The sequence below is a fragment of the Botryllus schlosseri genome, chromosome 14 (assembly GCF_051294905.1).
Source record: "Botryllus schlosseri isolate E-star chromosome 14, Bs_hap1, whole genome shotgun sequence".
Classification (NCBI taxonomy): domain Eukaryota; kingdom Metazoa; phylum Chordata; class Ascidiacea; order Stolidobranchia; family Styelidae; genus Botryllus; species Botryllus schlosseri.
The window spans coordinates 23,081,224-23,093,910 of NC_137249.1; the positions used below are offsets into that span (position 1 = coordinate 23,081,224).

Sequence of the window (12,687 nt, forward strand, 5' to 3'; positions counted from 1 at the left end):
CGCTTGTTCGTCCGCTGCGATACTACCGACCGTGCGCATAATATCGTCAAAACCCAACAAAATCGCGCATCTCTGACCGGAACTAGGCGCTTGAAGACGGGCGGCGTTTGCCGGCTCATGACTAAATGTGAGCATTTACGAATTTCTTTCAACCATACCGTAAAAGAAACGCGATTTTCAGGCAATGTCCGTATCGTATTCGTACATCTCCCACTCACCGCAAATCTCTGTTTATTATTAAACTATAATATATTAAATATTCGCTATGGTGTGGAGACGACTGATCGTGATGATGACGTCACAATAGCCAATTTCGTAACGCAAACCTCCCCCCTTTTTCGCGCTCTGGATACGCGCCTGAGTTGTGCTCACGTGTGCCGTAACATATCCCCAACACATGTTATGCCATATTTGCAGCATCATACTATGGATATATTAATTCGGGCGGAGTGTTACTTCCACATATAGCGAGCACATACTCATAACTAGTGACTTTTTGAATGGATGTTATTTTCCCAAATTAACCCGCACTCTGTACATAGTTTCAAATAGTAACGTGATTAGCGGTGTTTCGTTGGGTTAAACGTACTTTGAACGCTGTTGCTTGGTCGGTGGTATGTACAGTGTACACTTTGTACAGCGTACATCTAGTTGAAATTTTACACTCGTCAGACAAAACACGGCAAAGCATTAAAACCGACCGGTGCTAAAATACGTCATCCGGTAAAATTACTAATAAGCTATGTCCCGAGTTTTCCCACCATCCCGTAGATATGTGTTTGGGGGACGCGCATTATCGGCTGTACCGAAAGACTGTGTGCACTGCACTGCGGGCGAGCATATCACACAACATTTCACAGCTTGTGGCCTAATTTAACGGGCTATCGCTGTGGTCGGGGTATTTTGTCTGCTTATTGTGGACCATAAACCAGCGAGTGAAACAAAGAATTTAGGATATATGAGGAACCTATTACCGAGCAACACGCCGAATGACCTGGGGATCCCAACACGATAAAGGCTTGCGCTACGAGTGAGCTTATCACGTAACATTTTCCCAGCTTTGTAGCCTAATTTAACGGGCTATCGCTGCAGACAGACCATTTTGTCTGCTTATACAGGGTCATAAACGAGCGAGTGAAGACAAAGGATTTGGGATATATGTGGAAACCCCTGTAGAACAACGCGCTGAATGACTTGGGAATATCAACTTGATACAAGATCGTATCGACCTACAAAAAATGTTCCAGGCATCCGGTATCCCGTTAATGTAGACCTTGACAAAACATATTTTTTATGTCTGTATTCTGAATAAAGCATGATTTTTTCCTATGTCCGTGATCTATATATAAAACATAGTGCCCCCTTCTCCGGGTATGGTGGATCACGAATCACCAAGTGTTTTTATACATTGAGAAATGATCGAGCTATTTTTTATATCTGAGGTAGTCATTCAGAGACATGCAGGCTTATTCGTATAGACTCTCTATAGTGTACCCATCTATCTGATTCGAAAATAAGTAAATGCTTTGTCCACGCTCAAACTGAAGATGCTTTGAATTTTTATCTTACTCACGTTATTACTCACCCTCCAGGAAATATTTATAGTACGATGGAGTTTCACCAATGCCGTATTTGTGCGCGGGGGTTCACAAAGAAATGCAGCCTCAAAAGTCATTTACTATGGCTCATTGGCGAGAAAGAGCATGCATGCCGGGTATGTGGACGATGGTTTCTTGCCAAACAGAACCTAAATGCCCATATGGCTGTACACTTGGGTGTGAAACCATACGATTGTGAAGTCTGTGGTCGTTTTTTTGCCCGAAAATACACGATGGAAGTCCATTTGGCCACGCACACTGGAGTAGAAAGATTCGAGTGTGAGGTGTGTGAAACTATATACAGAGTGCGGGTTGATTTGGGAAAATAACATCCATTCAAAAAGTCACTAGTTATGAGTATGTGCTATGGTGTTTGACAGAATTTATCAACTCCTCGTATATTAATGGGTGTAATCAACTGGTTTGTGCTGTCTAATTCACATTTTTCACCCGCTTCACTGCTCCACACCGGGTGCAAACTCGAGTAAACATATTTATTTAGGCGTATAGCACGCAGTGGGGTCCTTATAGATCACGTTCAACACTGTATTGATGAGCACCCAAGAAACCAACATAAATTTTAAAAGCATTAACGCACGTACCAACGAATATCAACGCCAACAAGAGAACGAACATCAACCAATTTAATGTCCAATGTGACAGTGGCTTTTCCGTTTTAGTAAGCCTACCAAAGCCATGAGGTCGTACAAATAATCCAGGCGTCAATTTCTGCTTTCTACGCATGAGCGAGTGAACATTATTGCGACGGGGATGTAGTTTGCGTAAGTCTGGTAAGTCACAATATCTGTATCAAGTTGATTGTAGAGAAAATACATATAAGCGTTCACGGCTGTTCATTGCTCAACTATACGAGAAGCATTGTTAATTACACCGGAATTTGTGTACACTTATTTGTTTTTTCCTATGTAACCACAACCGATCACCAGTTTATGATTGTTAAAAGGGTATTATGTGTCTGTAAGTAGAACTCAGACAAGTAGATGTCCCACGCGTATAGGCTGAACTATACACACCGACAGCAACTAAACACGATTCATTACTAATAATAAGCCCCGGTTTATATTGGCTACTCCAATTGTGTAGCCACTTCTGTACCCGCACTACGTGTCGGTAACGAGTAGAAATATTTATTTAAACGTATGGCACGCAGTGGGGGTCCTCGTGGATCGCGTTCAACGCTGTGTGGGCGGGTACCACATCACAATGGCTACATACGCTGTCACGTGACGTTGAGATAACAACGAAGAAGGTACGTTACCACTGTGTTTTCGCACGTCATGGGGTTACGTGTGGGAAAAAAGCTACGTTTATCATGTAGAAGGTGCGGTAAACGATCGGTTACGGCCCGGAATAGAATGTTTTACACGCGTGTTGTGTTGAACGCATCAAGGTCTAAATCAGCTGTTCCAGGCCTATTTATGACCACCCTAGTTGATAACGAAAATATTAAAAAGCATGAAAGCACGCTCCAACGAATATCAAAACACCAACAAGATAACGAACACCAATCAACTAATTCCCCGACTTGACAGCGGCTTCCCCGCTCTAGTAAGCTTATCAAAAACAATGAGGTCGTACAAATAATCCAGGCGCCAATTTCTGCTTTCTACACACAAGCGAGTGATCATTATTGCGACGATGCGGCATTAGCAGTCCAAACAGTGAGATTGACTTGACTTACGCTCGCAGTGGCCTTGTGAGGACACCTCAACGCCTGCTTTCATGCTATGGGGAGAGAATAACAAAATAGCATGTCGGCGCCTGCCCTCACTGAAACACATAAAACAATATCACGTTTTTGGTACCACCCTGGTTTTTCGAACTCTTTCAAATTGCAAGCCGCAGCCAGATGGACTCGACTATAGAGTTGCACTAACACATATCGGCGGGAAATATTGTTGGTTATTTCCATATCAGTATATTATTTCTTCGGTTTGTGTGCTGTGGACTTGGGTGAGTAATGGTGTCACGCTACTGATTCGAGTACTCGGTACTTGTGCTATATACCCAAGTCGTTTTTAACTTACTCCTCAACCGTTTCAGGTGAAACCTGTCTCTCGTGGTTCCTCATTTCGCGTTATTCATGGTCTGTTTGGGTATTTTAAGCTGAAACGGGAGATAAATTCACAAAAAGGAGTACATTTGTGCGAGGACATCTTCCTGGAGAAGGAGGACGTACGGCAACCCCCATTAGTATCAATGAGGCATCAAATATATCGCATTGCCGTCAACCTTACTGAATATACGAGTTTTCTCAAACAGCTGATAGGACTGACCTCGATCGCGTCACACTCGAATGATCACAGCTGATTTGCGCACGTCACACCGAAATTACAAGTACTCGTACGACAAGTGAGCCAGTCGGTGTGATCATCGTTTATGTAGTACAGTGGTTCTTAACCTTTTTTCGTCCAGCGCCCCCTTTCAAAAATTATCGTGCTCCAGCGCCCCCCTCCCCCAACTTCATAATGTAAGCAATGTAATAAAGACAATCAGTAAGAGGGAGGGTCGTAACAGCACTTCTTCAACCCCCTAAAAACGACTGCCTTGCGCACCATAGCGTGGTAAACCGAACTTCTGAGGGCTTCACCCCCTCGAACCCCCTATCGTGATTTCGATGGTCAGCAAAGTTTGTGTGGCCTGATCGCCCTAGGTACCAAAATTTTCTGTAATGCATGAATGAATAGGTATGGTAATTACATATATATAATAGGGTGGAGTGAAAAATGAAAATTTTTGAATTTCAAAAAAGGGTCTCGATATGTGGTGCCAAATAGTAAACAAATAAATTCTATCATAATTTTGGGTTCGTACACCCTCTAGTGGTCGTGCAATTTCACCGAACGAGCCAAAAAACAGCTAATTTCGCCATATCTTGATCATCACTTACACTAAAAAGTCAGTTTTGAGCTTTAAAGATGCAGAAGCAACATGTTTCTATCTCACTTCCATAGAACTTACTCTTAAAAATGAACAGAAAAAAGTTATAAGCAAATTTCTGACTTTATAGGTAAAATTAAGCACTGAAGCAGTGGGTAGGATGTCAAAAGCGTGTAGTGATTGATCTTATGACTGAGCAACATACCCTATCAATTAGAACTACTATTCAAAACTTTCTCAAACAAATGAAACTCCCTCCAAGCATAAATAGGGCTCGGGCATCGAATAGAGACTGCTAAAACTGTATTTAAAACAGTGTCTATTGGTAGTGCGGCATCACGATATCGGTAAGTTTATAACAACGGCCCTCATGAGATTTCATACCAAAATACTGTCGTAGGGTTTGTATCATATTTGTCACAAAGCTCCTGAATGAAAGCGCATAAATTGAAAATACACATTCAAAACACAAACATCACTTCTATACTGGAAACAGAAAATTTTTGTAGCAGTATCATATGAGTATCAGTGGTTTTTCTTTCTGTCATGTCCTGGCCATGATCAACTTTGAAACAATGTGATAAACATAAACAGGACCAAGATATGTCCGAAAGATTATGAAACTTTTACAAAAACTTGATTTTCCATAAATTTGAAAAATGGATCTCAAAATTTTGAAAAATGGACATAAAGCTACTTTGATTTCACCTCGAGGATATCAGGCCATGTTCCGGTAATCTCGAGAGCTGACTGGTATCTTATGATAATCCCCTTACTAACTTGTAAACATTGGGAAATTTTTGTAGCAGTATCACATGAGTATCAGTGTGCACAAACAATAAAGTCATGTTTAGGTATTGAAAGATTTCATCTGCTTTCAAGACTTCAGTTTTTGTCTGATGAGGCCATCTCTACGTTTAAATCCTGAAACATTGAGCAGATGCTTATGTCACCACTGTAACATGTCTTTCCATTGCCTGGTCGTGGCAATGATAACTGAGCCTTAATGGTAATGATCAAAGGTTTCGCAGCCCGTGATTAGACAAGGTCTTGATCGCGATGCAGGCGGCTGTTCAATATTCATGAAGTTTAAGTTGACAATTTGGTGGAAAGATATTGATGTTGATAACTTGAATTTGGAAGAATCTGATGCTGGTGTCAATGTTGCTGCTTTAGGGTTTGGTGCCATTTGTATATCCTCCTTCAAAGTCGTCAATTGGAACCAGATCTGCAATATTTAGAGGCTGGGCCCATCGTTCATTCAATATGGTTGACTCTCGCATCTCAAATTTCAAAGTACTGTGTGGGACAGAGTCGTCCATCGAGAAATCTGAACTGTCTTGCTCAATTTTGCATGGAGGTCTATTTTCCGTCATGGTTTGAAATAAAAATGCACATTTTCATTGCAGATGGTGCTAAAAATTTCCACAATATAGTTTCCCGTGTCACAAAGCTGACTGATACCCGAATTCACTCCCTTGCACTATCTTTGCTACCAATAAATGATCATTTGGAACATCCAAAAAATATTTTGCTGGGAATGCTTTGGTGACGAGGAAGGAAACGTCCGAAGATATACAGTTAACAAAATTACAGCTATGCGCAGAACAACCACACCGTACCAAATTCCAATTATGAATTTGAAAGAAGATATATAAATGACACCAAACCTAAAAACAGCGACATTGAGCATCAGTTTCTTCCAAATTCCAGTTATCAACATCAAGGCTTAATCTTTCCACCAAATTGTCAACTTAAACCACAAAGATATTGAACACCCGCCTGCAATCACGACCTTGTCAGATGTGGAGGTGGAAAACCTAAGATCATCACCATTAGGGCTCAGTCATCCTTGCCACAACCAGGCAGTGGAAAGACATTAAAATGTGGTTACTGAAGCATCTACCCATGTTTCAGGATTTAAACGTAGAGATAGCCTCATCAGACGAAAGCTGAAGTCTTGAAAGCAGATGAAATCTTTCAATACTAAACATGATTTTAATGTTTGTGCACACTGATACTCATATGATACTGCTACAAAAATTTTCTGTTTCCAGTATAGAATTGATGTTTGTGTTTTGAATGTGTATTTTCAATTTTTGTGCTTTCATTCGGGAGCTTTGTGACAAATATGATACAAACCCTACGACAGCATTTTGGTAAGAAATCTCATGCGGGCCGTTGTTATAAACTTAACGATATCGTGACGCTGCACTACCAATGGACGCTGTTTTAAATACAGTTTTAGCAGTCTCTATTTGATGCCCGAGCCCTATTTATGCTTGGAGGGGGTTTCATTTGTTTGAACAAGTTTTGAAAAGTGGTTCTAATTGATAGGGTATGTTGCTCAGTCATAAGATCAATCACTACACGCTTTTGACATCCTACCCACTGCTTCAGTGCTTAATTTTACCTATAAAATCAGAAATTTGCTTGTAACTTTTTTTCTGTTCAATTTTAAGAGTACGTTCTATGGAAGTGAGATAGAAACATGTTGCTTCTGCATCTTTTAAGCCCAAAACTGACTTTCTAGTGTAAGTGATGATCAAGATATGGCGAAATTAGCTGTTTTTGGCTCGTTCGGTGAAATTGCACGACCACTAGAGGGTGTACAAACCCAAAATTATGATAGAATTTATTTGTTTACAATTTGGCACCACATATCAAGACCCTTTTTTGAAATTCAAAAATTTTCATTTTTCACTCCACCCTAATATATAAGTCGCGATAAACTGAGTGAGCTGTTGTATAGGAAGATAACGGGCACGTAATTAATCATTAAACATATTCGGGCGAGCCCGCAGGTACAATTAGTCGTTACGAGGGCCGTAACAGCACTTCGTCAGCCAGCCCCCCCCCCCCAAACAAAAAACGTTGGTCCTGGGCCCCAATCGGGTGATAAACCAAGCTTCCGGGGGACTTCACTCCCAGAATCCCATTAGGCTGTCCTCTATTTGCTGAAAGTCTGTTAGGTATCTACATTGGGTGTCCATTTATTGAGGCAGCTATCATCGCCTAGTCGCGCGAAGCGCGAAAAATTTAACTGATTAATGATTGAATTGGTCAATATTATCGGGAATTGCATGTAAATTGAGATTAATTTTTATCCTCTCTCTGCTCACGTAAACACATTTACCGGTAGATCTGAGTGAGGTGCAATGTTCCCACTAAGCGGCGCACGTGCGCAGTGCTGACACGGTCTCTGCGCACAGCAAATCCGAAGTTATTACCTTTTTTTAATCGATACGCACTTTTGTCCAAGGGTCAGCGCAGTGAGTTGTTGAGTGTGCGCAGACTCATCAAAACTTAAGCGAACATTGTGAAGTTTCTTGGAAACTGTAGGGCCCATTACTGATAATTAAACATATTCGGGCGGGCGAACCCGTTGGTATGACTTCAATGCATGATGTTATTTCGTGACCCCCTGTCTGCAATATCAAAAATACAGAATCGCTCAACGGGGATATCGCCCAACAGGAATATCCCTGTCGCCCAATCGTACTACACTAAAAGACGCACACGATTTCAGATTGGTATTTCTTCACTGACATATAATTTTTCCCTGCTAAATGGAATTCGTCTTCTGGAGTTCAGATTGTTTTCGGTGTTAATTTGCTCTGAATACTCATTAAGGATATGTCTTATCACCACATCATCTACTGCGAAGTCATATTTCTCCAGCGCCCCCCATACCGCCCCCCTGAGGCCAGCGCCCCCCATATCGCCCCCTAAGCGTTTCCGCCCCCCTTCAAAATCGCCAGCGCCCCCTGGGGGGCGCTGGGGGCAAGGTTAAGAACCACTGATGTAGTACAAACAGAGTCATTTTGTCGAATACCCCACCGTCAGACGGGTGTATCACTAACGAATTCCCCTACCCTTTTAGACCTATAATGTAAAAAGACCATAGCTCATGTTACAATACTAACAACTCTACCAAAAAGGATGGCACCTTGGCCCGTAAAAGTATCTTGTGGACGATTAGCTTTTTTTCATAAAAATATGAAATCCACATAAATACATACCGTTGGAGTCGTTGAGGGGTGTAAAGCTGGTATCGTTGTGGGGTAAGATTTTATTCGTCCTCAAATGACTACGTTCTTGCTGTGTTAAACACGATTGCACTAACAACACATGGACAGCCCGCAGATAGGTCGCTACAAAGTTTCGCTGCACGCAGCACTAATATGCATTGTATGGAGGTGATCACGAGCCGGTCTTTCCAAATATCTACTCAAAAGTGGTGAGGAGACTTGGCGTAGATCCATGGTCACTTATACCCGATACTTTTGTTCGATGTAAACGCCGGGGATCAGATGGACGAACCCCGTTTTCGATTGTGGTATGTGTGCATGGAAAAATATAGTACAATTACTAGGATTATATCACACCTCAAAATACTTACGTGTCTAAACTTGCCGCATTGGTCAATCGAGGCGACTCACACAGATATTCCTAGTTTATCCTTGAGGGCTGTATTACTGGTTAGCTGTATATTTATGGATGATTGACAACCGCTAGCTGTCGCTATTGTATCATTTACATATGTGTTATACAAGGGGGCGGGCAACTCCTTCAGTCGGCGGGCCGGATATAAGAAAATTAAGTACTTGGCGGCCCGAATTGCTGAATCGATACATTATTCACCCGTTGATCCCCATATATGAGGAATAAATCGTATATAACCAATATATTTAAACGACCGCAATGTCACTGCAAAGCCATATCTCCCCGATAATAACGAAGACAATGTGGATTTGAGAACAGCCTTGTTATACAGGCACCCCCGTGTCTGCTTCTCTCTAATCAATGAACACACCGTGCAACCCATAGATAAGATTTACAAATTACCGGATCGCTTCGAAACTGTATTTTGACTCGATAGTTTTATGGGGACCTACTCTTTATAATTAGGATAGAAAGCGATTTCACGATACCGACATTTCTTTTAAAACTACTTCTACTTGAGTACTTCAAAGCTATATTCTGCTTTAGTCGAGTAGCGGACGATGACGATTTCACACGCATTCCAAAGTACGTCTTGTGAGAATGATGTACCACCACCCCGGCCATTCTCGGTACGACATTGGATCATTTGGCTGTACTAAGGTGGGTATACCCCGACATGGTCGAGTGCGCTCGATCTTTTTTCATGTAACGGTAGTTTGGGGCGATTTTACTCTTCCCATATACATGTTTACACAGGCCCCCGTATCCACGTAATAGCCTGCACAATACCATCATAGCGTCATTTTTCCGATTTAGCCACGTAAATACCCGACTTTTGTAATCTAAGCCCACCTTTTGCGTTACTCGTGGTGTTTTTTTTGATATGTTAAGCTAACAAGGAAGACAAATTGACAGAAAGAGAGTACATTTGGGCGAATTGGGTGACATATCTGGGAAAAGGAGGACATATGCTTCCTTGAATGAGGCCGTATGGTAACCCCATTAAAATGGGAGGGTCGACGGGGACATCAAATGTATCGCATTGTATTGCTGTCAACCCGACAACGCGAGTTTTGTCAAACAGGCGGATTGATGACTGACATCGATTGTGTCACGCTTGATTGATCACAGCTGATTTGCGTGCTCCCTATATGTGGAAGTAACAGGACTTTACGTACCGCCCGGGGTTAACCCCAATTTGGCTGCCTGAGTCGGGGGGCGGGGGGATTCGGATTTCGAAATTTCTCACTCATCTTTACACCGCACCAAAGGTAGACTAGATTGCATCACGTATGATCCGTCACAATTCATCCCCCAATATTACACCACCGAAACCGAGCAAAATAAAGTCAGTCAGCTGATCGCCGGTGAAGCGAGCTATCGCCGGGCTGGATGCAGCCAAATGGCCTTGAGTGTCGGATTTATGCTATATTTTGCCCTCACAACATGTGGAAATAACAGGACTTTACGTGCTAGCCGGATTTTTTGGACTTTGAATTGGCAACCCGAGTCGGAGTGGAGTCAGATTTCGAAATCTCTCACTCATCTTTACACCTCACCGAATGTAGGCTAGATTGCATCACGTATGATCTGACACAATTCATCCCCCATTATTGCACCACCGCAACCGAGCGCGTTTCAGCAAAATAAGGTAAGTCCACTGATCCCCGACGAAGCGAGCTATCCTGATTCGTCACTATACCACTGAATCTGACATCGTACTCGCAGTTACCGAGTTGGAACGGAAAATGCGAGGCTCGAAGAAGTGACATAGCAATTCTCTGACGGTAACATTCCGCCCGAATTAATATATCCGTAGTATGATGCTGCAAATATGGCATAACATGTGTTGGGGATATGTTACGGCACACGTGAGCACAACTGATTGTCTGCAGCGAAATTAGTCGAATTCGAACGACAGTGCGTAGCTGCCGAAGCAATATATCCTTAGTATGATATTGTAAATATGCGTGGAGGTGTTGGTATAACAAGTGTTGAGGATATGTTACGGTACACGCGTACACAACTGATTGTCTATAGCGAAATTAGTCGCTCTCGAACGACAAGTGCGTGGTGAGCTCGCGATCGATATATATCGTACATACGGGTAAAGCATTAGTTCGCCAACTGATCGATTCAAGTTGTACATCATGTACATTATACAGCATGCAAAAATAATATGCCGCGGTAAATTATATATCATTTACAGACACCGGTATGATTACGATTGACCAGACGTGAAGCAGTAAAAAGAACCCATCATAAATACATTGTATGGTTGGGGCTGTCTGTCTTATATGAAGACGCTAGAAAGCGGTAAAGCTGTGGAACAGCAGTTGTTGCTTGCACCAATTACTAGGTACGTAATATCGGAAATTAACACGTTGATGTAAGCCAAATTGAGAATCAGCTATTTCTTTTTAATTACTTATTTTATTCACAATGTTACTTTATTTAAGTTAATCTATGTCGGGGGCGCCTAATACACATTTCTAATACACGTCATTGTTTCTGGTTCTCGATATGACTCGAAATAACACACATTTTTATAACAATTGGCAGATCGTTTCTCCTTACCATTTAAGTCAACAAAAAATCAAAATACCAGTTGACGGGCTTCGAGCGATTGTCGACACGTGATCCGTGCTCTGTGACACGTAACAATAGCGAGGGCTTTATTTACATGGGTATTTTTTCATATTCTCGAGAACTCGAGTTGACACGTATATTTATAACCATAACAGATCATCTCCCCTGCTACAATCTCGATCAATAAGCAGAGTACGATTCCAGTATGACACAGGCCGTGGGCGTCGCTTTGCACAGCCGAGCGTATCGTCGGCGTGCATACCATTGAAATTAAAAGCCGATCCATTGTCGTTCGAGGGAAAATATAAAAAATACTAAATACGCAAGTCTCGTGTCCAGAGGTCAGGCGAGGCAGAATCAGTAGGCGAGTGGAAAAGTACAAGTAGAATTACTCAAGTCTCATGTCTGAGTACAAAGGTCAATCAAGATTCTTTGTTCGTTTTCTCTCTAGCGTCAATCCCCCCTTTTTTAATTGCCGCACATTCAGAAGGGAATTCCCCTCGAGTATTGCTGCAAAACTGAGAATGAGGTAAATCTTTAATTACTTATTATATTGATAATTCTTGTTTGTTTAAGTTAAATCGTGTTTTGGCACATTCCGCCCAAACATATAACTACTAATAGACTTAAATCGTTTGCTCTGTAACAGTGCTTCCAAACTCAGGTCCACTAAGTTTCTCCTAAATTCATTCCTCGCCCAGCGAATCTGGGAAATATCGCGATCAACAGTAGCCGTTGAGGGAAAAAATGTTGCCAGTCATCCAAAAAAGGTTTTCTGAGCTTCAAAATCTTTGGAGGGCCGAACCGGCTTCCATGCATCATGAAAAGAGATCACTTCGCCAGTGCCATCGATCTCATGGCGGAAAGAATTTTCTTCACGATCCTTTTCCAGGAGTTTCCTGTGTTGTCTCTCAACACATTCTATTTAGTAGCCCGACTATCATTTATCCTCAGTCTACCGATATATTTTCGGAGGACTTTTGTCACTTCAGGTGGCTTTAATATTACCAACTCTCATGGAAGAGTCCTGGGAAGGTTAGCTATTGTTTAAGAACATTGACGCAACAAGACTGTCTGGCAAAACGAGACTATGCGGCTCAGAAATATCCAGAGAGTTTGTTGCGTCACAATGTTGAACTAGATCACAATGCAA

General features: G+C 41.9%; 1 long non-coding RNA gene across 1 annotated transcript in view; it reads left to right on the plus strand.

Moving 5' to 3' along the window:
• Window positions 1-12,687, plus strand: part of LOC145456251 (uncharacterized) — a 248,805-nt gene that overhangs the window by 23,658 nt on the left and 212,460 nt on the right. The window lies entirely within an intron of this gene.